This window comes from Podarcis tiliguerta (assembly GCF_965153285.1).
Source record: "Podarcis tiliguerta genome assembly, chromosome: 4".
Lineage (NCBI taxonomy): Eukaryota > Metazoa > Chordata > Lepidosauria > Squamata > Lacertidae > Podarcis > Podarcis tiliguerta.
Genome location: NC_139537.1, coordinates 47,087,809 through 47,112,625, shown reverse-complemented (window position 1 = coordinate 47,112,625; position 24,817 = coordinate 47,087,809). Strand labels below are relative to the sequence as shown.

Here is a 24,817-nt window from a genome sequence, read left to right as displayed (position 1 = left end):
TAATACCACAGGCAGTAATTAGTATTTAACAGCTGTCATACATGTGAGACATATAAAAGGAAAGGAAAGGAAAAACATCTGATTTTAAGTTGACACTGCCATTACAGATCAGGCTAGCAGGGTAATCTGTCCTATTATCATTCATTCAGGAAGGGGGCACTATCTGAAAACTCATCAGATTCACAAGAAGGAAACAATATATTGATCCTATGAAGTTTTTGCTTTTTACCTGTCAGTCTCTCATCATCTGAGCTGACTGCTGATATGGCAAATATAAATGATTTCTTTTGAAAAAATGTACTTCTCAATGGGCAGCTGTCAAGGACTGCCATGAAATTAAGGCAGCTATCAACCTACCAAGAGAATTTAAGTGGCTGGAATGTATTCATGCTCAAATAGTTTTAAACCTTTTAATGTACATCAGTAGTTTTTATACCTTGAATTTCTGCTCACCAGTGAGGGATACTAATTCGCATTCTAGAAATACTTTAAACTGCCTAAAACTTTCCGTGAAGAGTTACATTCATACATTTACAGATGGTGCTTCATTGTAGAAGAAGAGTTTGGATTTGATATCCTGCTTTATCACTACCCGAAGGAGTCGCAAAGCAGCTAACATTCTCCTTTCCCTTCCTCCCCCACAACAAACACTGTGTGAGGTGAGTGGGGCTGAGAGACTTCAAAGAAGTGTGACTGGCCCAAGGTCACCCAGCAGCTGCATGTGGAGGAGCGGAGACACGAACCCAGTTCCCCAGATTACGAGTCTATCACTCTTAACCACTACACCACACTGGCTCTCAAGTACCCATGAATCTTATAAATTAATATAATTAAGAATCATGCACAAGTGGGGAGCAGCTTCTTTAACAAGAGCTAAGAACAACTGAATCAACTGTGCAAGTATATAACCTTTACTTGAGTATCTCAGAAGGAACTGTATTGTCACTAAGAAGCAGTTGTGGAAATTCAGTCAGCTCACAGGCAATTTAAGCTCAGCATCACTCTACCACCAGTGTTCTTAGGACCAAACAAGAAAGTACAAGTGTGTTTCCCACCAAAAAAAACCCAACTACATCTAGTTTCTCTCTCCTCAGCTCATGTTAAGATCTAATGATGTCCTGTGTTTTTCCACCCCAACTCCACTGCATTGTTTTCTGACAGTGTGGAAGGGAAAACATAGATCATGACATTATATGAGACAAATTCCATTAGCAGGGGAAGGGGAAGAGGAATTAGACATGTGGTTGCTTGGTGGCATATATATGTTTAACAAAACTTCTGTCTTGGTTCTTATTCTATTATTTTCTTCCACATCAATAATAGGATGTCCAGGCTCTTGACAATATCTATGTCAATAGAGTGACAAGATCAATGGGATGATTCCAGGATTAGTCATGCTTAGGATAGAATCGCTCAAACCAATACCATTGATTTGAATTTGCCTCTCACCTGGATCCAACCCATATTTAATTTTGGGGTGGGGGCGGAGACTTAAAACTAGTGGGATCTGGTCAATAGCTAGCTTCTGCATTTTATACCAGTTACAGTTTCTGGACATTTTTCACAGGCAGCCCTACTCAGAGCTCTGGACTGGAAGTAACCAGAGTATGTAAGACCAGCCTTTCCTCAGGAATGAGAAGGGACATACTAGATGAAGCTGAGAAAAAGTACTGCTAGTTATGACTTCTACCTGCCTATTTAGGAACAAAACTGAGTTCCGAAACACTCCAAACTACTTATTTGCTATTGTGAGAGGAGTATAATCCCATTCAGGGCAGGTCAGGAATCCTTTCTACTAACAGGATTTCCATCTTGTCTGGGTAAAGCTTCAGCTTGTTAGCCTACATCTCAGACACTGGTTCAGGGTTTCCACTACACTTCACAAAGCAGTTTTATGTAACAGCTGAACAACACAGTGACAAGATGGATTCCTAATGAATTCCAGAATTCAAAGGCCATGGGCTGCAGATTAGTTTTTCAGTATCACCTTCTTAGACCTGCCTGCCAGGCATGATCAGAACCAACATAAAATGCTACATCCATTAACAAACTCATCCAGGGAGCTCAGAAATATTGTTGATGGCATCAAGAACCACTTTAAGCTCTGTAAGATTCAACAGTGATGCACTCCACCTGACTGTTGCCAGCAAAGATGAAATTGTCTGCCAAGGTGATAAAAGCTGTTTCCATTCCTGAAGCAGATCAGAAATCAAACTGAAAAGGATACAAATCCTCCAAATGATTCTGCTAGCAGCACAGTAGTGGCTATCATAGTGGTTACAGCTGCTGGTGTAGAGGCAAATTTTCAACATTGGGAGCTACAACACACTTGTTGATACTGAGTCAGTGACTCTTCTGGGCAACTCTTTGGTGCTGCCTCTGCTGTTTGCTAGAGTTAAGGCTGCTTGCCAGATTTTTCAGCAGCTCTAGTTACCTCTGGCTGGATGTAATGCCTGCAGCATCTCACATCCAGGTTTCTATCACCAAAGTATCTACAAATTAATAGAATTTTAAAAAATGCAGACAACATGGATGTTAATTTAACTGGGATTAGTGTTCATGAGCTGATTACCTGAAGTGTGTTTAAGAGCATCTAAATTGTATTATGCCCAGACGTTCAGTGGGATTACAGGAACAGTTGGATGCTGAGTTGGTACCTATTTAACACTCATTTAATGGCAGATTATAAGATATTGCTAAAAAGCAAGCATTGTTTCTTAAAGTATTTGACAAAGCAGAAACTTCTGCTATTGAATCACCCAAAATAATGTTTAAAAGACAGTGGAATTGTACATCATTTAAAATATTGTACATCTTGAGGACCTCTACAGGGGAGGAATGTTTAGCAATATAGGACCACTGAATACATATTGTGATACGTTCTGTTTACCATTCATAACTACAACCACATCTGCACTGAGTAACTGTGCTACGTAATCCAGTTGACAGTGTATGTGTCTAAAGCCTGTCTTGACAGTGGCAATTCCTATGCCATTCATTAAAGTTTCATTCCTTCCCAAAGGCAGCTCAAATAAAAATTACTCAATATGTAGTTTGCATGAATCTCAGACAGACTGTCCACGGTGACAGTAGATTTTCAAATCTCTTCCCACCTGAAAGGTTGTCATGTAAGGTATAGTTGACATGTTAGTATGAGCAGTCCCAGAACAAAGTGAGTTATACAGTACTTTGAGCCATAATTTAGTTCTTAATGTATTTTTGTTCTGGATGTTTAAAACTGATGTGAGTTTGTACTTCTTTAACCAATATGCTGATCCTAAACACTTAATCTAGTGTATCCACTGTGACAACAGGCCATAACCTGATGGGGCAACATACAGGTGCCTGGCACTTTTCTGACTTCTAAAGTTGGACTTCTGTACCACTGATGTTGCATTGTGATTTTTCCCATGCCATGTTTTATGTTATGTTTTATTTTGTGCTATGTTGAACTGTATACTGCTTAGATATTTTAATGTTTAGTAGTCTAGGTTTTAACATTAATAATAATCATAATATGAATCAGAAAGGGTGACCCAGTTTTAAATACCAGTTGAAAAAAGGCAAATACTTCACATTGAGCCACTTTCCCACTCTATTCTATAAGATTCCAAAATGTGCAATCTCTTCAAGTCTAAATTGGGGGGGGGGGGGTGTGGTGTGAGGACTACTGCCTTCCACTGTTCAATTTCTATACCAGCTTGGTATTGGGATTTCTCAGCAATGTCAAGCCCACATAATGATGTATAATTGCTTTCTTGGTTTTGTTACACAGAATTTTGCCTACAGGGACACAGCTTATTTCATTTTGCTCACCAGACCAAATGCTTCAAATTACAATATGAGTTGGGGTGAAATGGAGTGATTTATCCAAGTCATAATTCCATTAAGCTCCTTTTGTATAAATCCAAACACCTATATTTAACTTGCATTAGTAATGTAAATTTTCTTGTTGCAAAATTAGACAGTGAAACATGAGAAAACTTCCCACAATAATATTATCAGTAAACAATATCTCTTTGGCTTTCTACAGATAAGAAATGACACATTACTGGTAGCGCAAAATATATCTCTTTTTTCCTTAAAGGGGTAGGGTTAATAATAGAAAGAAGACATAGAGGCCAACAAACATGCACAGAGGTCAACTAAACACACACTAGAAAATTGAACAGTAGGACTTGTGTGTGACTCAGAACATGCTCATAATTGTTCCTATAGTCTAATTCTTGATGGCTGAATCCTATACAGGGGTATTGTAACTGCACACCTTCAATTTCTCTATTCTCTACTTTCACACTTTCTTTCTCCCTCTTTTTCTTTCATGTCCTGATTTAAATTCTTAGACTACACAAGAAATGTTGGAGGTCTTCACACCAAATATAATGGCAAAATTAACCTGCTTATATATCTGGACCATTTACAATCCCAACTTCAATCCAATTCAATTACTAACTACAGCTAGAATGCATACTTGGAAATCAAGGTTCAGTTTCATATGCTACTTTCCTTAGAGCAATCTGAATTTCATAATTTAATGTAATCCAAGATGATACTTGAAAGTCAATAAAAATCTAAGGAGTTGAATTTTATTGAAGCGTCCTTATACTGGAATTTATGCTGGAAACAGGATTTAGTCCAACAAGGATATTAAATTTCATAAACCACGCTATATCACAAAGTATTATCTTTGTCTTTGCAGTGATTTATTCTCTGAAGAAACAACCAGAAGCAAAATAAAACAGATTGTGCTGACAAGATGTGTGTACAGTATAGAGAAAAAGGTTTGAGATGCAGTTTAGGAAATTAATATAAAGTTTATAGTTTATGTTTTCCAAATACATGCTAATTACCATTTCACTATTGTTAAAGTTTATTTTATTAATCCCCATCTGAATAAAGGAAGGACGAACACCATAAAATACTGGTTTGTATGCAAAGGTGTCCTGCTGATGGAAGGATCTTTGATCTAGTAGAGGCTACCATTAGTGGAACAGGAAAAGAGGTGATTTTATTTGGTTCTCCATACTGTCTGCAGCCCCCGCCCCTCACACTGCCACCTTCAATACTGGGTGGCAGAGGCAGCTGCCAGGTAACACATTCATGGCTTCTCTTTATTGAAAGATGCCTATTTCTTTCTAGTAATGCCATGGAATTTATCTGTGGAGGTATGGCCCTAAATGCAGGCAGGCAGATTTGCCAATGTCTAGGTTTTACCTGCCTGCATTTGTTTTCACAACTGATGCGAGTTTTCTTTCTACCAAAACATTTACTATCAATTCTTCATTCCATGTGTGGGGCAAACAAATATCAATAAATCAACAGGTTAGAAAATGAGTTCATAATGGTCAATGTCAATGTGAAGCTTTCATACGATACTATGGGCACCAGGCATATTGTAATATTTTTAACTCAGGAATACAGAGTCTTTTTCAGTAACAGGAGAAAATATTAATTTAGGGCAATCTTAACAACCTTATAGTACTGAACCTCCATAATTCTAGAAGGGACAAACAGAAAAAAAAGGAAAAAAGCAGACACTCCCCCTTGCGGCTGCTGGCACACATTACAGCACTTGCAGTGTTAGGTTTGAGTGTTTTGAACTCCACAAAGAATACAAAATAATGTCTGACCTGGAATGCAAACACAATTTCCCAATGACAATTTGCATAAGTGCTACCACTTATTTCAACCACTTCCTTCATGCAAATTGCTGCTGAGAAATAGCACCAAGATTCAGAGAGGCTTAAGGTCATACATTGCTTCTTGAACACAGCAGCATGGTGCAAGGCTGCTTGGCATGGCTGAACAGAAAAACAGATGCTTAATGTTGATTTTGTCTGAGTTTTAGGCCCATTAGGAAACAATAACTTCTACTAAGACATTGACTAACATTTTTTTCCCTGTGACGATAGACTGCTCTGCCTCCTTTCTTTTAGCAAATGTTTTGTGCCACTGGGGAAGTGGTAATTCTGTATTGATTTGTTTTGGATGTTTGTACGTGATGCCAATAAAAGGTTTGATGATGATGATGACTAACATTTTTGTAACCTCCCATTTTCATACATTATATCCCAGAACACAGATTTCCCCAACGTCACAAACAATGCTGTGAGAATGTATTGACGTGCTATCGGAAGGCTCAGAACCATTGATTATGGACTGGAGAGAGACTAATAGTCACGCACAGCTCCATGTACCTTCCTAACAATTACTATTCCTTGCAGCCCTGCTTCTACAACCCTTTTATGTAACCTTATCTCCAAATGCCCTGCCATCCATTTCCCCTGCTCTTTTTATCTTCTGTCATTCTAATCCTTGAACACATACAAATATGAAGCTCAGCTGTTCTAAATTTCTGAACTTGTAATGGAGAAAGAATATATTTGCAAAGTGAGTAACACCATGCAAATGTACTTGATATACATAATTCATTCTAAAACACAATACTTTGAGCTTCCTTGGAATAAATTTGGATTCCTTTGGTACATAGTGCAGCCAGCCCTCGTTATGACACAAGCATATCTGAATAGCTGTATTGTTTTTGTCATGCTGATCAGCTTGTTTCCATTTTGCATGCAGTGAAACTTAGTGTCTAATAATTGTGCTGCGTTATAAATGATAGCAGATAGTCACAAACATCAAACTTGCTCTTCAAGGGGATTTATCAATATGTGATTTAAATGTAAATTGGTAAGCATCTTTAGTCAATTCTGACAAGAAAAGTAAAGCCTCTGAAAAAAAAATATTTTGTAGCAGAGCATGCTACAATAAAAGCAACAGTATAAAATGATTTTTTTAAAAAAATGTATAAATTATATCACACTCAAAATTTCTGAAATTCACGTCTACCATGATTTATCAGATCCATACAAAAGAGACTGCTATTCATGTTAAAAGTGATGTGAGAAAACATGGATGTGAATGTTTTGATCAATTGGTTATGGTGAAAGTTGTGAATGAGGTAAGAAATACTCATACATTTCAACTGCTTCACATTACCAAAATGTGTGTGTGTGTGTGTGTGTGTGTGTGTGTGTAAATATTTTATAGCATCTCCTTTATTTCAAGAACAGTAATGAAAATCACTCTAAGAAGCTGTGTAACAAAAGAATGGTTGGCAATGGCAGAGTGTGGTGGAATAATAATAATAATAATTTGTTGTTTATACCCCACATGGAGTTAGAGATAGCAACAGGTGACAATTAGAAGAGGTTTAGAGAGAAAGAGAGAGAGAGAGAAGTAGGAGGAGTTGGAGAGAAATGAATTTGAGAATGAGGGCTCCAATAAAAGGTATAGTGTTTGTATAACATAACAATGGGATCAGGTATGGATATGGATATCTGGTTAGGATATAGGCAGAACAATACAGGAGGGTGGGAAGGGGAAAATCTGTGGCAGTAAAGCTGCCAAATCCCAAATGCAGACAGTCTTGCATAGACCAGAACAGGGAAGAATCATAGTACTGCAGAGTTGTAAAGGACCACAAGGCTCATCTACTCCAACTGCAGCTGTCCCATATGGGGATCAAAGCTGCAACCGTGGTGTTATCATCACCATGCTCTAACCAACTTAGCTATCCAGAAGGTGATGGAATGGCTGAAAGAAAAATTATACTAGCCTCAGAGCATACTTTCCCCCTGTCCACAGGGCTGTAGTGGGGGATGGGGATAGGAGTGTTAAGGGGAATGGCCAGACTTTGCATTTACTAGATCCAAAACATCTTCCAGTCTGTCACTGACACTCCTTCCTTTTGCTCTTTCCCCCCATTAGAATAGTTCGAAAGCTTTGGGGTGAAGGGCAGCTATAAAACCACCAAATAACAAAGAAGTAAATCGATCATATACTGAAGCAAGACTAATTGTAATATAATCTTAATAAAAAGTGTGGGTTTTCCCACCTATAATTATTTTTTACAAAGAAAGAGTTAATCTAGCAAAGGAGACTTCTTTCTGAATAAACTTCATGGATTCCTCCAAAATGAAGGCCCGTCTCCCCACCTTTCCCCAAACATAGTGAATCAATCATCTGTTAGCTGAAGGATGTATGCAGGTATCACACAATAATGTGAAACCCAGTAGGTCCTAGGAACAAATAAACAATTGGGCTCTAGTGAAAAGAGAGGTTTTTTAAAAGAAAGAAAGAAAAAGAAACAAAACACAATTTTCTCATATCTGCTGTGTAGTGAGAAGTTATTATTACCACTCTGGTTTAACCTATAAAGTGACACAATCCAATTTAGAAAGGAAAACAAACAAATCCTTTATGAAAATGCCAAATCACATCAGAGTGACACCTGATTTCATTCTGCTCACTGAAGTATTTGATGATGGAGAACAGCTAATGTGCCACCAAATCCCATGGGGACTGAAGCTACAGAAATGTAATCTTCTCATGTCTTCACTGTAATGCCTTTTACATGAATAAATAGAGTATGAGATTGCCTTTGCAAACTTTTCTTTCGAAGTCATTACTGGGAAAAGCACTACAATATTATGACTCTTAAGTGTACTGAGATAAATAACAGCTTCCATTCAAAGTAGGCAGAGGAATGCTTTTGTTGGACCCATTGTCTGAAAAATATGCAATTTCAGTTACACAGAAATCTTTTCTTTCTTTTAGGCAAAGTGAGAAATTAGACAATTTTCAGCTATTTTCCTAGTGCAGTTACTTATGCCTGTAAATATATTTGTTCTTTTCTGGTAGACCACCTAATGCTGTCTTAGCAAACTTTTGATGAAGCTAAAGAAATAGCTGTACTTTAAACCGTATCACATTGCTAGAATTTGAGAATGAAAGAAGGCTGCAATTCTATACCTGCTTACATGGGAACAAGCTCTGCTGTACTCAGTAGAACTTGTTCCTGAGCACAGGACTGCATAGTAAAGATTTTTCTTGGTGTGGTTAGTTTTGCACTCAGATTAGCAGGACATTTATGGGTAGCTGACAATAAATTGAGAAGGGGGGAAATCTGAGAAGGCAGAAGCAGACTAGGAAATTAATGTTAAACTGTGAGACTGACAGATCATCAATGCAATAAGGTATAATTGCGGGGAGTATACAGCAATGGATCGTGGAAGGTGAGAAAAAGCTGGAACGCATTTGCCTACAATCATCATTCAGTACTGATTGGAAACTGAAGCTTATTTTCTGAAGCAAAATCCAATTAACTGCAAGCTTGTGGTAGAAGGTCTTCTGTTGTAGCAGTTGTGTAGCACTTAGTGGTTGATGGACACAGAAATAAACATTCATCTTTGCATGGAGTAAAAAATGTCAAAAATGCCTTCAAAAGCTAATGTATGGAGCCTGCAAGACTGGAAACTTTACTAATTCAATTCAATTGATGCAATAAATTTAATTTCCTAGGTAATGACTTATTATATTTGCACTAAACATTCAGTGCTCTCCCTTATATTTTCTGATTTTATTTCCAATTAAAGGCATTTGGTGTATTTTAAGGAATATTAATAAATCTGAATAAGAAACAATGCTTGATTACAATCTAAACCATAATCAGTATAGAAATATACAGCATTTTAACCTAATGGACATTTCATTCTAAGTACTACAACTTAATTCAACAGCACAATTTACCTTATTTATGGGCATGCACTGGTGAGGTCTCATTAAGTTCAACAACAATTGTCTTATGTAACCAATATTTAACCAATTCAAATTTAACCAATTTCATCAAAATAGAGTTATACTGTTACACTGGATATAAAGATTTCAGTTTCATTTATTTATTTGAACACCAAAAAGGCCCCCAGAGGCTTTAAAAATGTCAATAATAAGACATTTCCTTTTCTTACAGTTAAAATCTAAAAGTCGTAACACAAAAGGAATAGGCACTACGACATAGAAGGAAAAAGGCAACCTGGAAAGCTAATCTTTGGTCACAAAGTGCTTGCAGCAAAGAACAGTTTTGGAAAGCATTTCAGGAAGATCCATAGAGATGAGTCAGAGGCATTCTGCTGCTAATTTCAGATGTGTGTTAAATACCATTTTATGTTGACAGGTCTATATATTTGCCTACATTCTCCCCCTTCAAAATATGCAAGTCATGTTTATGATTATTTTGATTTTTTAAAAACATATATTATGTTTTGCTGTATTTGTACATGTTGCTATATACCTCCTTGTTATGTTATATGAGTGGGCACTTTATAAATATTCTTATAAACAAATAAATAAATGTTGCTGACTTTTAGCTGAGCTGATAGAGTGGTCCTGCTTCTGTTCACTCTGCTACACTTTGTTATAATGGCAGCTGTCTGATGACAGTTATTTGAGTTGGTGGGGGGATGGCCATATATAATACAATAGAGTGGAGCCAGACTTGCTATGCATGGGTTTCGCACTTTCCTACCCCCTCCTGTGTCCCCTGAAAAGCTGCTCCAAAGTTGGGGGTCCCTCTGGGAGGAGAGTTTGTGGGCTAGCGGTAAAGAGGAACTGGCAAAACATATCTTCCCTTCCTCCTCCATCACGACCCGCTCAACCCTGGTGCTAGCCAGCAGGGCACATCTGGAGCCTGCCAACTGATTAGGCACACTCCCCTAATCACCCAGCCTTCTGTGCCACACAATGCATGTGTGAGGATGCAGAGCGATGTCAAAGCCCTATTTAATGGCTAGTCAGCCTTCCCCTGCCCGCTTCTCCCCAGTACCTGCTCTTCCTCCCTGTCTCAGTGTGACTTGCTGGTTGCTTAGAGCAGTGGTTTTCAACCAGTGTGCTGTGGCACCCTGGGGTGCCTTGAATGATGATCAGGGGTTCCACAGGCAACAATGGCCTCTGTTCCTCTTTCCTTCCTTCTCTCCCTTCCTCTGATACCCTCTTGCGGCTCTGCCTCCCAAAGGCTTGCACAGCTATTTGTTGCATTAGCTTGGTGAATGGTGCCTCTGGATCTGGCCAGGGGGTGCTTCCCAGGCCCCTGTGGGGCAGTGTGATGAGGCACCTCTCTTTGGGGCATGGGGGCAGCTCAGAGACCAGGGGCAGCAGCTGTGGCGACCCAGATGACTTCCAAGGAGAGGGGACAGGAGAGGAGGCTGAGGGAACACTCCACAAGGGACCGTGTTCAAAAAGGGGTGAGAGGCTGCTAGCTCTGCAGGCAAGGGGTGACAGAGCTGGGTTCCTGAGTCCTCCAGGGGTGCCGCAGAAAGAATGTAGTTGGTCAAGGGAGCCGTGGTCCTAAAAAAGTTGAAAACCTCTGGCTTAGGGGACAAGCAGGCATTTTTGGGTAATCTACCTTGTTTGGGGGTTTTCTCCATCTACTCTGTACTGAATAGATGGGTGGTGTCACTGGAAGGTCTGCTGTGTTGTTAACTATGTCAATCTGGTCTTTAATTCATACACTTTTCATGGATGCACAGGAAGGGGAATAGTTGTGTTTCAGCCTTGTATCCTAGTTCAGTTCAGCCTCTGCATCTTTCTCGTTATTTAGCCATCAAATCATGAGGTTCTCCACTGGATAGAAGTCTGTTCCACAAATGGAAGAAGCTCTTACCATTTATGGAAGAGCATGCCTGGATTCAGCCCAATAATTTTAGCAAACGCAGGATAGAGTCAGGTTATCTACAGCCAATCATTACCGTTAAAAGGCTGGAAAGAATTCAGTCTTGGTTATTTGCTTCAATACTTCATACCGAATCTATACTAGTAATGAACTTATTAAAAGATTTACACATTCATAGTATGTTTAAAATAACAATTCCAATTTTTTTTATTGATTAAGTGTGTACTTCAAAACGCATTCTAGCAAAGCACCAATGAGTGTTGTTTTTCTGTCTGGGATTCCTGCAAAGTTATCTTGTGAATCACACAAGAGACACTCTCTTTAACAGACAAGCACAATTTCAGGCACGCTAATTTTACTTTAGATTTCACAGCTAGAGTATTTCAAGATAGGAAAAGGAAGCATTGCAATGTCATAATGAAACATAAAACAGCAGGGAGAAAACTACTTTTTGACTTATTCAGTAATTCCCACTTCATGAAGAAATGAAAAATTCATGAAAAATGACTATTTTGGAGGCTCACATTCTTTCCTAAACTAGTCTGACTGGTTCACCGAAAGGATAGCTTTGGGTAGGGAGTAGGGAAAAATCAAATGTTGCATTATTTTTATGTAATATCCAAAAGTAGGAAACTGATGCATATAGAACTTCATATGATACACAGCACACCAAACAGGAGGCAGGTTAGTTCTTATTAATTATATATTATAATGTGACAAGAAGCATGAGAACAGGAATGACAAGTAATTGATTTCTCTCCCTCCTATACAAAAAAATGTAAAAACGCAAGCTACAGTTGGACCTAGAGAAATCTACTCTTGGACTAGGAGAAACCACAAGTATTATCCATGCCTGATATGGATGTTTGCCAAGCAGAACAGAATTAACAGCCCAAATATAAGGAAACCAAAGTAGAAGTCCGGATAACCCAGCCTTCCTAAAACTAGCACTCTCAATGTTTTTGACTACATCTCTGATCACCCTGACCATGCTGGCTAGGACTGTTGGGAGTTGCGGTCCAACAACATCTGGAAAACCAAAGGTTCCTTATCCCTTCTTTTGAATGTCTGGCTTCAGCACAAAGTTCTCTGACCTTGGATATTCTTTGTAAGTCCAATAGGTTTGTTTTGAGGAATTGATGACCACACACTTGAGGTTTTAGACAATTTTGTCTACCTGGGTTCCACAACAAACAGTGACCTCTCTACTGATACTGAGCTGGACAAACATATCAGCAACACAGCTATAGCAGTGTCTCAACTCTCCAAAAAGGTATGGGAGAATGTGATGCTAACATCCAATCACTTGCAGATGACTGCAGTGTCTGCAGACAGTCAGGTCATGCATCCAGAGTGACCAGAGGAGGAATGACTGCTGGAAGGAGTGCAGAGAGAAGAAACACCATTGTGCAACTGCAGTAGCACAACTAAATGCCTTCATCTGTCCCAGCTGCAATAAAACATCTATCTCCTATATTGGTCTCTACAGCCACAGCAGGCACTGTAACGTTTCAACCCATCAATTAACTGCTCAAATTCCTACTAACTTCTAAAATTTCCCCCAGGTCTCCAGCCTTATATTTGATGTAGTGGAAATGTAATTTTAAAATAGTCTTATACAAATATTTTGCATAACCTTCTGATGTTTACGCCATAAAAATATATTTGCTCATCTCAGGTATGTTCTCATGCGGGTAAGAAGCAAGAAGCAACAATACTAAAAAAATAACAATTTTATAAGTTTGGATGGCATTATTTTTGTGTAATGGTACTGCATTTTAATGATAAATTATTTAAAAGAAATCATTCCCAATTTGTTACATTTTTCTCCTATGTCTTACATCAGAGTGTAGAGCAATATAAAAGGTCAAAGGTCAAATCTTATGGAGCCAAGCATAGAGATAATGGTCTTGTTTGCTCCTTCCTGATATTTTTGCTCCCACACTTAAAAAAAAAAAAAGGAGGTCAGTGGGTTCAGGTGGCAAACTATTGTACAGTAATATCTTGTTATGTAGAGTAGCAGCTTCAGAAGCAATTTAACTTTACTAATATGTGCCACTGGTTCATGTTGATTTGCCCCTTTAGGGAGAGCTACTGAAATGTCAGATGAGTAATCATAAATACCTGTATGAAGGATCATTTTTGAAATTAGATTTAGATATATGTTGAATACACACACACACACACACACACACACACACACAATTGTGGTTTGATTGATGACAGACTCATAGATTCAGGCAGAAGAGGTCATGCTTAAACAACCTCTTATAAAAATTACTCCCATGATTTAAAAAAAAGGAAAATTCAGTAACTATAGTATATTTCAGTTTTCAGAGAAATATTGACACCAAAGATTAATGGCCAAATTAAGCATCCATAGTACAAAAAGCAAAGCAAGGTTCTGAATATAAAAGCATAGTGAATGCTTTTGAAAGCAGTAGTTGCAAATACACATCTGAAGAGGGTGATATAAAGTGAATTTCTGATGTTGAGAAGCAGCAATACCCTTCGTCTACAGTAGTCCCATTAGGGCACAGGTGGCAAAGACAGAAAATGGTGAAGAAGTAGCAGAAGAAGAAAGGGCAGCAACCTTTGGCTCTGATTTCACCCCTTTTGCATTCTGCCCCATTGCATTGGCCCCGTTGCCCATTGGTATGCAGCATCTGACAGATTACCCATGAGAGAATAAAAAGGTTTCCTGCCCCTGTCCAGGCAACTCTTATCAGAGATAAAGATGTCCCATGTGTGCTAGACGGTTTCTGTACACACCATTATGAGGTTAACAGACTAAAGTTTTGAGGCTTACTTTCTCTCAGTATGATGGAGAGAAACAGGGTTGTTGCTTTTTCTTGCTGGATGTGTCGAGGCCTGTTGCTAGAAACTGATACAGTAGTCATCTACCATCACATGTACTGTTCCTGAATGTTGAGAAGCACAACATTTGGAGCACATGAAACTGAAACGTGTAAAATCTAATCTATGACCCCTTTCAATGAAAGAGAATTTTAATAACAATTTAGTACTCATGCCATGCAGACCTTTCATGCACAGCCTTAAATCACATCACAATACTTAAGTGTTCTCAGCTTTGTAGCCTGTTAATTTTTTTAAAAGGTTATGTGTTTAGCTTTCAAGGGAAAAGCATAAGTAAGTGTTTATAGCTTATACTGAACAATCTACTTCTATTTATAAGCTTACAAGAATTCAAGTGCTTATTCTGTTTTTTAGACACTGAAGAAGTGAGACTTGGGTATACTTATCCATACTTTATATCCCAAAGCAATCATACCTAAATTCAGAGACATTTCTTATTTCCTCAAGCAAATGAATGCTCAAAATTAAATAGAATCGGATAACTGAGACTTGAACTTGGCACTCAGCACAGTATGTACAACCTAGTGCATGGCTAAAGTTCTCCCTCCTTAAACCATACCCTCTTTTATTTATTAAGCTTAAGACACTAAGGAGTGTGCAGGCACATGTGAGAGCAGTGCAGGTACAAATACAAAAAGTATTTGTAAGTCATGGCTATGCCTTGATTAATGGAAATTGGCAACCTGGAGAAAGCACACAAGAAACACTAAAGTTGAGGGGCTGTAGATGTTAATCACTTGACTTACGAGCCCTCTTCAACTTTCAAGTCAGGATCAGAGCCACAGCAACAAGTGAATGGGGCTGACTGCCCTGGGGATAAGATGCCAGATCCTCTGCAGTCCCTACTCACCCAGGGAAGTTTTAGGACACACATGCAATTTCACATTCCATTTTGCATTTCTTCCAAGGGTCTGCAATTCATTCTACTCTGTGGCATTCCCTGCTTCCCGCACCATTTAACATTTACTTATCAGGGTTGTGGCACTACACCATCCATTTTTAATAGTTTTACTGTGGTTGCATTCTTGTTGACTAAGGCATTTTCTGGCAAATGGCAGGATTTTAATTCCTTCAGTTAAGCTGGCCTCAATAAGGCCATAAATTGATTAAGACTTATTCATTATAACCTTACTTTTATTACATCAATCAATGGATTTCAGGAACTGTTAATTTTATACAGCCATGTCTTACATTTTCCCCACAAAGACACCCTTGGAACTTCAAATCATGTTTGTGGCCCCACTCCAATCAATCAATCAATCAATCAATCAATCAAATCCCTTGTATATTTCTGTGAAGACATCTGCCAGTGAAGAAGCTGGTCAGCTTTTTGCATAAATCATCCCAGGGGTGTTGCTAGAATAGGTCCTGGATAATTTCCCAAGTGCCCCAAAATGTTTCTGAGTGGGTTATAAATTGAGGAGAAATGGAATTGGGTAGCAATCTGGCTTCTTAAGAAGTATATTTATTTGGAGAAATAAAATTATTTAAGATTGTTTTATCTAGAGATGACTGCAGGCAATGCAGGGATAATTCAATTTTTGTTTGAAATCCCAAACAAAATCCTTACTTCCAAGCTCCCTTAAAATGTTACTTGTGTTTAAGATAGGTCTTTTCACATTATCACTAATTTACTGTTCTAAAGATGTGTGAGGATAGTAATGCACACTATGATTAGGACTCAGAAATGGGTTTTTTATTTTTCCGCTGTATAAAGCTATATTCCAAGAAGTTACACCTGTACCTCATTTTTTTAGAGAATGAAGAAGGTCACTACACCATCATAACTGAAAATGAAACTAGGCTAACAGAAGTCCTTTCCTTGTGTTACTAATGAGTAGGCAATTACAGATGATCCAACCTATGAGCAATGCTATTAAAATCTGCAGACCATGAACTATCTGTATTATTTTACCCTATTACTGAGACCTGAGGCTACATCATAGATACTAGGGATGGGATGTCATACAAGTTTTGTCTTCTCTCTCAATTCCTTTCCCCTCCACTATATACATGTATACAGGAAAAAGCCAGCCCGGCCAGAGGCTGAACACAGGGAAAATATGACAAAACCATGTCAGTGGATTCACACTGACACATTCATATAAAAAAGCTTTTTCTTGGAAGAGTAATTTTTTGTATTTCAGTTTCACTTGAATGAATGCATTGAAGAGGTGAGCTGGGAGGTAGGAAAATTGTATGTTTGTATGGCATTGTCCCAATAGTAGAAGACATGATTTGCTCTTCTTCCTATTAGATTGAATTGTGTTTATAAGGTGTAGTGAAACTGCAGTTTTGTGAGGCTGTTTCTTGATTTAAAATGGTGGAGTGAAGGAAAAGCATCCTCTGTAATGACACTCCTGTCTATGATACAGATTTCCCCACACAAAGGGAATATGTACTATTAACAACGTCCATAGTGATTGGTACATCTGAGTACTATTATTTGTATATCAAATGAAAGCACTCTGTAATGCGTCTGCCATTATGTTACATTACTTCAGAGATTAATTCAGCCTAGGAACTCTCAGATAATATGAACACTTCTTGTCTTTGTCAGCCATTTATAGGATGAAAAATCCATGCCTCAAGAAAGGAAAAGCTTCATCAAGATATCTTGGTAGGCTGGTTATACTGATTTATCTTTATCTTTTGTTTTCCTTCTGTTGCTCCAGCAGATATGTAAGTGGAAGGGGAGTGTGGATAATGACAAGCAATTTCATTCTGGAACATGTGCATTGTTCAAAAAGATCTTATCAACTGAAATTGATTACTAGTCTCTTCCAGTGCTTCAGGTTAGCTCTCACAGTCCCTTTTTATGAACCAATTCACTTAAAGTATTAAATACTTTTAAAATAATTACTAAGAATGGCTTTTGATATGAAAGAGTTGCTGCCAGTATGATATGCAGCCATTCTCAGGAAACTATTTTCCCTGTGATGATAGCCCAAATTGGAAGCATGTGGGTTAGAATGAGCTCCTGCCTCCTCTATTCCATTGCCATGACTAGCCACACTTTCCCCTTATGCAATTCAGTTTTGGGATTCAACAGCTAGAATAAAGCTTATGGGTAAGAGGAATGACCTGCAGTATATGGAAAAGTTTTGAACATGCAGATGGGGTCAAATGCTGAGTGAATCCCACCGTAGGCATACATTGCTTTAAAAAAGAAGTCGGACTCCTAGTTTTTTATCATTTATACTCCATTGCTATTCTGATAGCCAATTCATATCACACAAATAAATATGATCACAAACATTTTTTGCTGTTTCCTTGCTTTTAAGAAATGAGAATGAGGTCACAAATTGACATACGCTAACACAGAAAACAATACTAAGCACTCTACTCACAATGGTAAGCTGGCCTGCTGAAATAAAAATTAAAAGAGATGTGATGAAAGCTTGTGAAAGTGGCTCAATAAAAGTAGGGGTTATTCGTTGCCTAGGACCTACAGTGTCCAGAAAATAATAGGAATTCAGCAAAGTGTATTATACAAATATCATTAGAGTTCACTCTTCCTGGCGAAGACCACTATTCCACTGTAATTTAGCACACATTTCAATTTCAAAAGGCATTTTCAATGTTATGATATGGTATATGTCTAAACATCAAATTTATTCTTATTATAAACCACTCAACCAAAGAGAGTTTAGCACATTTGTAAAGAAATTGCACACATGTTCTGCCATTCATACACTTTTCTTTCAATCATTTCAGCAATAAACTGTTTGAAAAGGAAATCAAGTAATTCCATTTCACATACAGGTTGGCAAAATTATAGGGGCATATAATTTATAAGTACAAACCGCAGTCTAATTTCCAAAAAAGAAACTTGTAATAAAACTTTTAAGTTTGATGTAAAATAAACTTTTGCCTACCTACCGAAGCAGAAATGTGAACTATAATGTAGTTATGCCGGTTGATTTATAAAAGGCATATTACTTGCATCTAAGTAAATATGAACCTAAGAATTGTCATGCACATCTAAGTACCAGTGGGCTGACTCAACACCAAAACTCTTATGACATTACATTCTTATTTAAATATTTCAGGTCTTTCATTTTGAAGGCTAAGAATGAAGTGAAAATCAGTATAAGAATGGGGAAAAGGAAAATAGGGGTGGTAAATAAACTATATATTCAAATTACAAATGACATTCCTTTCTTTGTAATGTGAAAATATAATAGCCCTGGCACCAATGGTATCTGTCTAAGCTGGTCCCATGTTTTGTTGGAAGAACTAGACATGGAAGAAGGGGTAAATTTCTTTACAGGTGCTATGTCAGCCAAGCCAGTTGCTATGGCAATGGACCAGTGCTGTCTATATAAGTCATTAAGGCACATCAGCTCAGCGGTCCGGGCGCTTGTGCTGAATGACAGTCAAAAAGTCTGTCTGTGAATTGGAATATGTGTTACGTCTTGAATTGCTGGAGCAACAGATATACTTCGTGCTTGTATATATCTGTATCTGTATCTAAAAGCTTACAAGCTGTATGTATATTTCAATGTATGTAACTGTATTACTGAAGCATAATCTTCTGCAGCAGTAAAACTATTTGGACCTAATCTGCCTGTGTGTGGTGATTGTAACTGTGGACAACTTTCGCTATGTGGATATCTTAGCTCAGATTCCCAGCACCCTTGACATTCATATATTAAGTGTGAGTGTCTATGAAGGAATCACACATGTCATGCAACAATAGAGCTCTAATTGGTACTAAAAGCCAGCTATCTCTATTAATATCTTCTAATATGGCTCATAAATATTTCTACTTATTGAATCAAAAGTGGAAAGGGGATCAATAAAACCAACAAAAGTCTCTGGTTATTGTTGTTTTTAATGTGAAGATATTTATGAATCAAATGAATCAGTATAAAATATTGATCTATAGCTGGCTCCAAACCCAACCTGCTTGTCTGCCAATAAGAAATTTGTAAAAGAAATAAAGCAACCAGTTTCTGAATGGTTATTGTCATGAAAATAATACATATATATGTTATTATTAATATACATAGGTAAGTGACTTATTATATATAAATAAATCTGGACCCATTTCAGTCTACGTCCAGGTTGAATAGAACAAAGTGGCTTTAGTTGTCCAGGAGAGGAGGGTGAAGTATTACCCTGCTGGGCTTAATTTCTCAGCAGCTTTTTATACCATCATCCATAGCAGGGCTCCTTTCAGAGGGAGCTTACATGAACTCAGTTCTAGAACCTCTCAGGTGGGTGCCATTGCCGTTCTAAAAGAATGAGGAAGGTGTTCCTGGTGAGTTCTGGCACCTCTTTTTCTGATCTTCTGCATGTATATATTTTACTGAGCTGGCTTGATGGGTTGGGAGTGGTTTTGCTCAAACCTTCAAGGCTGGTTTCAGAGGGAAGCATTGAGGGCTGATACTTCAACTTCCTGGCAGTTGTGCTATGGGGTCTGCAGGATATCATATTGTCCCCAGTGAAAGGTGCAACTTTTCAGGAAAACAATTCATAAGGTTCAATATAAAGGAACAAGTCACAGGGCACTGAGGAATTTAAGCAACATACCCACTTCAGAGTAGGAGCAGCATTGTTGAGGTAAAAGGGCCTAGAAGAGGATTAAAAACAAAAAACAAAACATGCATTGCAGACCTGAGCAGGGGTAGTGGTGATAAACCTTTATTCAAAATCACTTCCTTTTACTCTCAGCTTGGACAGAGTAACCAACTTTGTAGAGAAGCACACTGCTCAACTGTTCTGTAATCAATATGTGGAAGATCCTGGAATGTTAGGAACTCCAGAAAATACATGTCTAAAAGAGAAATTATAAGAGTTAAGGACAAGAGGAAGTATTGAATTGCTGCTACATTAAGAAGAAATCTCATTTGTAATGTTATTTTAGAAGCAGCTGAGACTCTTCAACTCTTACCTGTTGCCTCAAATACACTCACATCCTTTCTCACCATTTATTCTCAGGCAGACTTCCAAGAACATGCACAGTAGTGGATTGGTCCCACTTTAGAACACTTAGTTCAGGGGTGGGGGACAGGATCCTGAGCTCCGCCCCCCAATTCAGCAGCCAGTCAGCTGATTTCATCATGACTCTTTTTTTAACTCCACAAAGCAGCAGGCTTGAAGTCACTGCTAATCAACAAAGCTTCAAGATCTGCTTTCAGTAGGGATCATTTGCACTCCAGATTTCCTGATCAGGAGCTTGAAAATGCAGCAGATTCCAAGGGGGATGCATTTGGTGCCAAATGTAAAAGGCATTGAATGCAAGCTTACCTGCCAAGGAACAACTGGGAATGCACTTCAAGGCTGCCAATATATAGATGCTTCCAAAATGGGGCTAGAATTTATCTGTGATACAGTGCTTTTTTTCTAGAAAAATAGGTGCCCGTACTTACCATGAAGTTGTTACAATAAGTGTCACACTTTTTAACAACAACAGCAACAACAAATCTTGCCAGTACTGCATACCCTTGAGTACCCCTAAAATAATAATCACTGCCTGTAAATATTGCTGCATGAACGCATAGCACAATTTCCAGGGACAAAATTTCCATCAGGCGACATTCACAACTCTTGTTTGTCACGGTCATATCATATGCCTCCTCTGTGTGAGCGTGGAGTGTGGCAACATGAAAATGGGCCTTTTCTGCAGTGGCTCCCCATTTGTGTAATGCTCTCCCTGGGGAGATCCAGCTGGCACCTTCATTATACACCATTAGGTGCCAGGCAAAAACATTCCTCTTCAACCAGGCCTTTGGCTGATTAATATCTTATACCCTTTTTTAATGTGTTTGAAAGAGGGTATGTGGAGAGGGGACTGTATTGCTTTTTTGTTCTTTTTTATTATGTATTTTGTGTTTTTGTATTGTGTTTTTATGTTGTGAGCCACCTTGAAATCTACAGATAGTGGGCAGTATACAAAATAAATAATAAAATAATTTTCAGAGACATTTACAGGGATTTTTCCTAGCCACTCCATGTGGCATTAACTTTTAAACCAGTTAAGAAGAAGAAGAAGAAGAAGAAGACATAAAAGGCCATTGGACCACCTCATAATTATAAGTGTAACTAAATTTAAAAAGGTAAAGGTAAAGGACCCCTGGATGGTTAAGTGCAGTCAAAGGTAACTATGGAGTGTGGCACTCATCTCACATTGGGCTAAATACTAAATGTCTCCTACCCGCATACATCAAATGACTTTTACAATATTCATCATTGGCTCTGTTTTTTTATTATTATTTGCTTTCATTGGAAGCACAGCCCCAACCTAAACTGAAACTCTTTTTTATAAATTATATAAATCAATGCCAAAACTCATTTAACAACATTCCTTTTTTTCTTTTAGACTGCTTTCACCATCCCAAATGAATGCAATATGTATAAAATCATTTATGAGGACCAAATGTATTGTTATTACCTAGGTGCTCTTCTGAAGCCTCTCAAATAGAAAATCTTTAAATGTAATGATACAGAAAAATGATACCATCTTAAAACAGAATGAGAGCTCCAAAGACTTTGGAGTTTATGATTAAGAAATAACAGCCCTGGCATATTAATATATAGTGGATTAATTCTGTGGAACAGTTTTCAATTTTAGCTAATCCTGTTTGCAAAATCTTCATCAACCAAACAGATGGTTAGTATTATTAGAAGCAGAGTATTAAAGATGGATTATTGGAATGTCCAATATTTGACAAATGATAATGAGTTAAAACAGCTGAGAAGGAAAATCCTTTTGTCCTTTTATGAAAATCCTGATGGAGATGAACAAAATAAAAAAAACAGATGACACTCTTGAGGGAAGTGAGGAGTGAAAGACAGAATTAGATAGGATAATTTCAGTGAATTCCCAAGATTCTCTTCAAAATGTCATGTGCTCTTAAAGAAAATCTTAAAAATCTGCTGCAGCCAAGGATGAGGATGGTAATTTTCATAAAGCTTTGAAAAAACTATTGTTTCCCCAAATGGAAACAAGGACATGAGACACACATTATTCACATATGGCACAAATAAATACCCATCACATCATGGCTGCCACTCTTTAGTAAGATGATACTTAGAATGAATACATTCTGTTGTCATCCCCTTTAAGCAATTCCACCCTGGTTCTTATCCTGGGATCAACCAGTATCTGACCGTTGCTCATCACACGCAGTCCATTCAAGGAGGGAACTATAGGAAGCATAATCCATCTCACACTATCTAATCTATGAGGTCAATGAAGCTACCAATCCTCTGTGGAAGACAAATCCTAGTTCCCTCATGCCAATTAGGTACAGCAGCCTTCACTGCTGTGGTGTCTCTGGGTGGTCACCAATATAATCCAGGTGATTTCATTTTGTACCAGCTTCTGTACGTCCTTCAAATGAAGACACACGGGAATATTCTAGTCAGTAGATGAGCAGTGGCTGAGTAGTAGAGACTAGGTCGCCCTTCTCTAGGTATGGTCTCTGCTGGTGTACCACCCTATGATGTACCTAGCACTTCCAAGTCCAAGAAAACCTCAAAGCTGCAGAATTCTCCTGCCAAGTCAATAGTCAGCAACAAAGCTCCATTTAGAGCAGTTGGTTTTCCTACCAAGAAACTTAATCTTATTTGGTTTAAGTCTCAGCTAGTTCAGATAAAATCCAATTTAAAAAAAAAACAGCTCCTGACCCCTATTTACGAGCATGACAGCCTCCCTGGGGTTGGTAGATGAAGATGAAAGGTAAACCCGTATACTGGTGACATTATAGCCTGTATCTCTGTATTTTCAGGCAAACGTTTGGGGAAAAGATGGAGTTCTGAGGCACCCTCTAGATTAAAAGCCATGTGATGGAGCAGAAATCTGTGCACACTTCCTTTTGGGAATATTGCTCCAAAAGGATTGGAATCACCATTATGCTGTGCCTAAGCTCAGCCCAGGAAGATGGGCCAGGAGGATACCATGGTCAGTGTTACTGAAAACTACTGACAGGTCCATTCCCTGGCATTATTATTCTGGTGCATCTATCCTGCCATCCAGCACTTGTCTCTTGAAAAAGTCTTCCCATTCTGTATGGCAGCAGAGGCAGATGCATTAAACCCAATTCAGTCAAACTTTACACACCTTGTGAGCAATGATTTAGTGTTCTTCCTCAAATTTGCATTCAAGACGGAAGTGGTATTATCTGAAAGCTTCATGCATTTCCACATACACATGTGACATGTACATGTCACCTTTGCAGTTCCCTCCCCTAAGTGGTGTATGGGATGCCACAGGAAGTCAAGTAAACAAACAGACATGACAATAAGCTTTTATAAATTAATACTTCCATGTGCAGTGCCCTATTTTGGATACTATACCAGATGGACTTTTAGTTGGATGAAGCAGGGCACTTCTTAGTTAATAGGTAAAGACAGCTTTGCCATTGACTTTAATAGGAGCAGCCTAATGTTTCAGACATCACAAACCCAAAGGACATATTGAAATGTGAATGTGACTTTAGTGATAGAGAATCTTTCATGGAAGCTACTTAAATACCAGGCATTTGGCCTTTCAAATGTGTTTGTGGGAGATAGGTTATTGGTTTGTATTTGTTTTATTATGTAATTTGTGTTCTCATTGTGTGTGTTTTTTATTGTTAACCACACTGTGATTTTCGGATAACAGCAGTATACTAATCAGATGTGAAGGACATGACCAACTCTTCATAGGGTTAAGCTATCCAGGTAGTGATTAAAAGACTGTGCTATACCTTTTTAAAAAGAAAGAAAATGTCCAGGATATTCAGAAACAGCTTGAGATTATGTATGTTTTTTCGGAAGTATATCCAAAGGAGTTCAATGGCATTTACTCCCACATGAGTGTGCAAGGGGTGGTGGCCTTATTGCTCAGCTAAAAATATTATTTTAAAAATCTGCAGTGCAGTTTGGAGAATGTTCACACAGCAGTGGTTGTGTAAAATGTTAAAACAGTCTACCTTGAGAGGAAGAAAACAGCCGAGACTAATTTAGGTATCACACTTGTTTATTTCTAAATCAGTTTGATATATATGTCTTAAAAAATACAGTGACCTAAATGCGGAATTACTAGCTTCATCTTTTTGCACTTAACAGTTTGTAAATCCTGCAAAGTTGGTTTCATCCAAAAATGTTGGGGTTTCTGAAAACCTTAGGTTTTATTGCCAAGTCTGCAAAAGCCATATTTTCCATGGATATCAATACACATACAGACACTAAAATGGCATATTTAACCCCTCCTGCGCCCCCGTTTCCCACATCCAGAGGAAATGCCACTGAATAAAGAATTGTAGTCTCTGTTTTTTCCATAATCTGTCACCCACAAAAGAAAAGAAAGCACATTGGAAACAGCAAAATAGGCTATTAAGCCCAGTATGCTAAAGGCACAGTACACCTTATGCAAATAATTTCTGGTAGTTTGTTTTAAGACTAATATCAAGCCACCTGTAGCATACATACAGATAGCCT

General features: G+C 38.2%; 1 protein-coding gene and 1 long non-coding RNA gene across 8 annotated transcripts in view; one reads left to right on the top strand and one right to left on the bottom strand.

The window, feature by feature from the left end:
* NCAM2 (neural cell adhesion molecule 2) overlaps positions 1-24,817 on the bottom strand; it is a 193,650-nt gene that overhangs the window by 147,942 nt on the left and 20,891 nt on the right. The gene's annotated exons all lie outside the window — the stretch shown is intronic.
* The window catches only part of LOC310676698, a 35,995-nt gene that overhangs the window by 10,157 nt on the left and 1,021 nt on the right, over positions 1-24,817 (top strand). For 3 of the 5 annotated variants that reach the window (XR_014510682.1, XR_014510683.1, XR_014510685.1), the window contains exons 4-6: positions 4,700-4,781; positions 16,947-17,006; positions 19,560-19,608. This is a non-coding gene — a long non-coding RNA (uncharacterized lncRNA). Of the gene's footprint in view, positions 1-4,699; positions 4,782-16,946; positions 17,007-19,556; positions 20,058-24,817 lie in introns of those variants that run through there. The other 2 variants (XR_014510684.1, XR_014510686.1) reach the window with 2 other exon arrangements.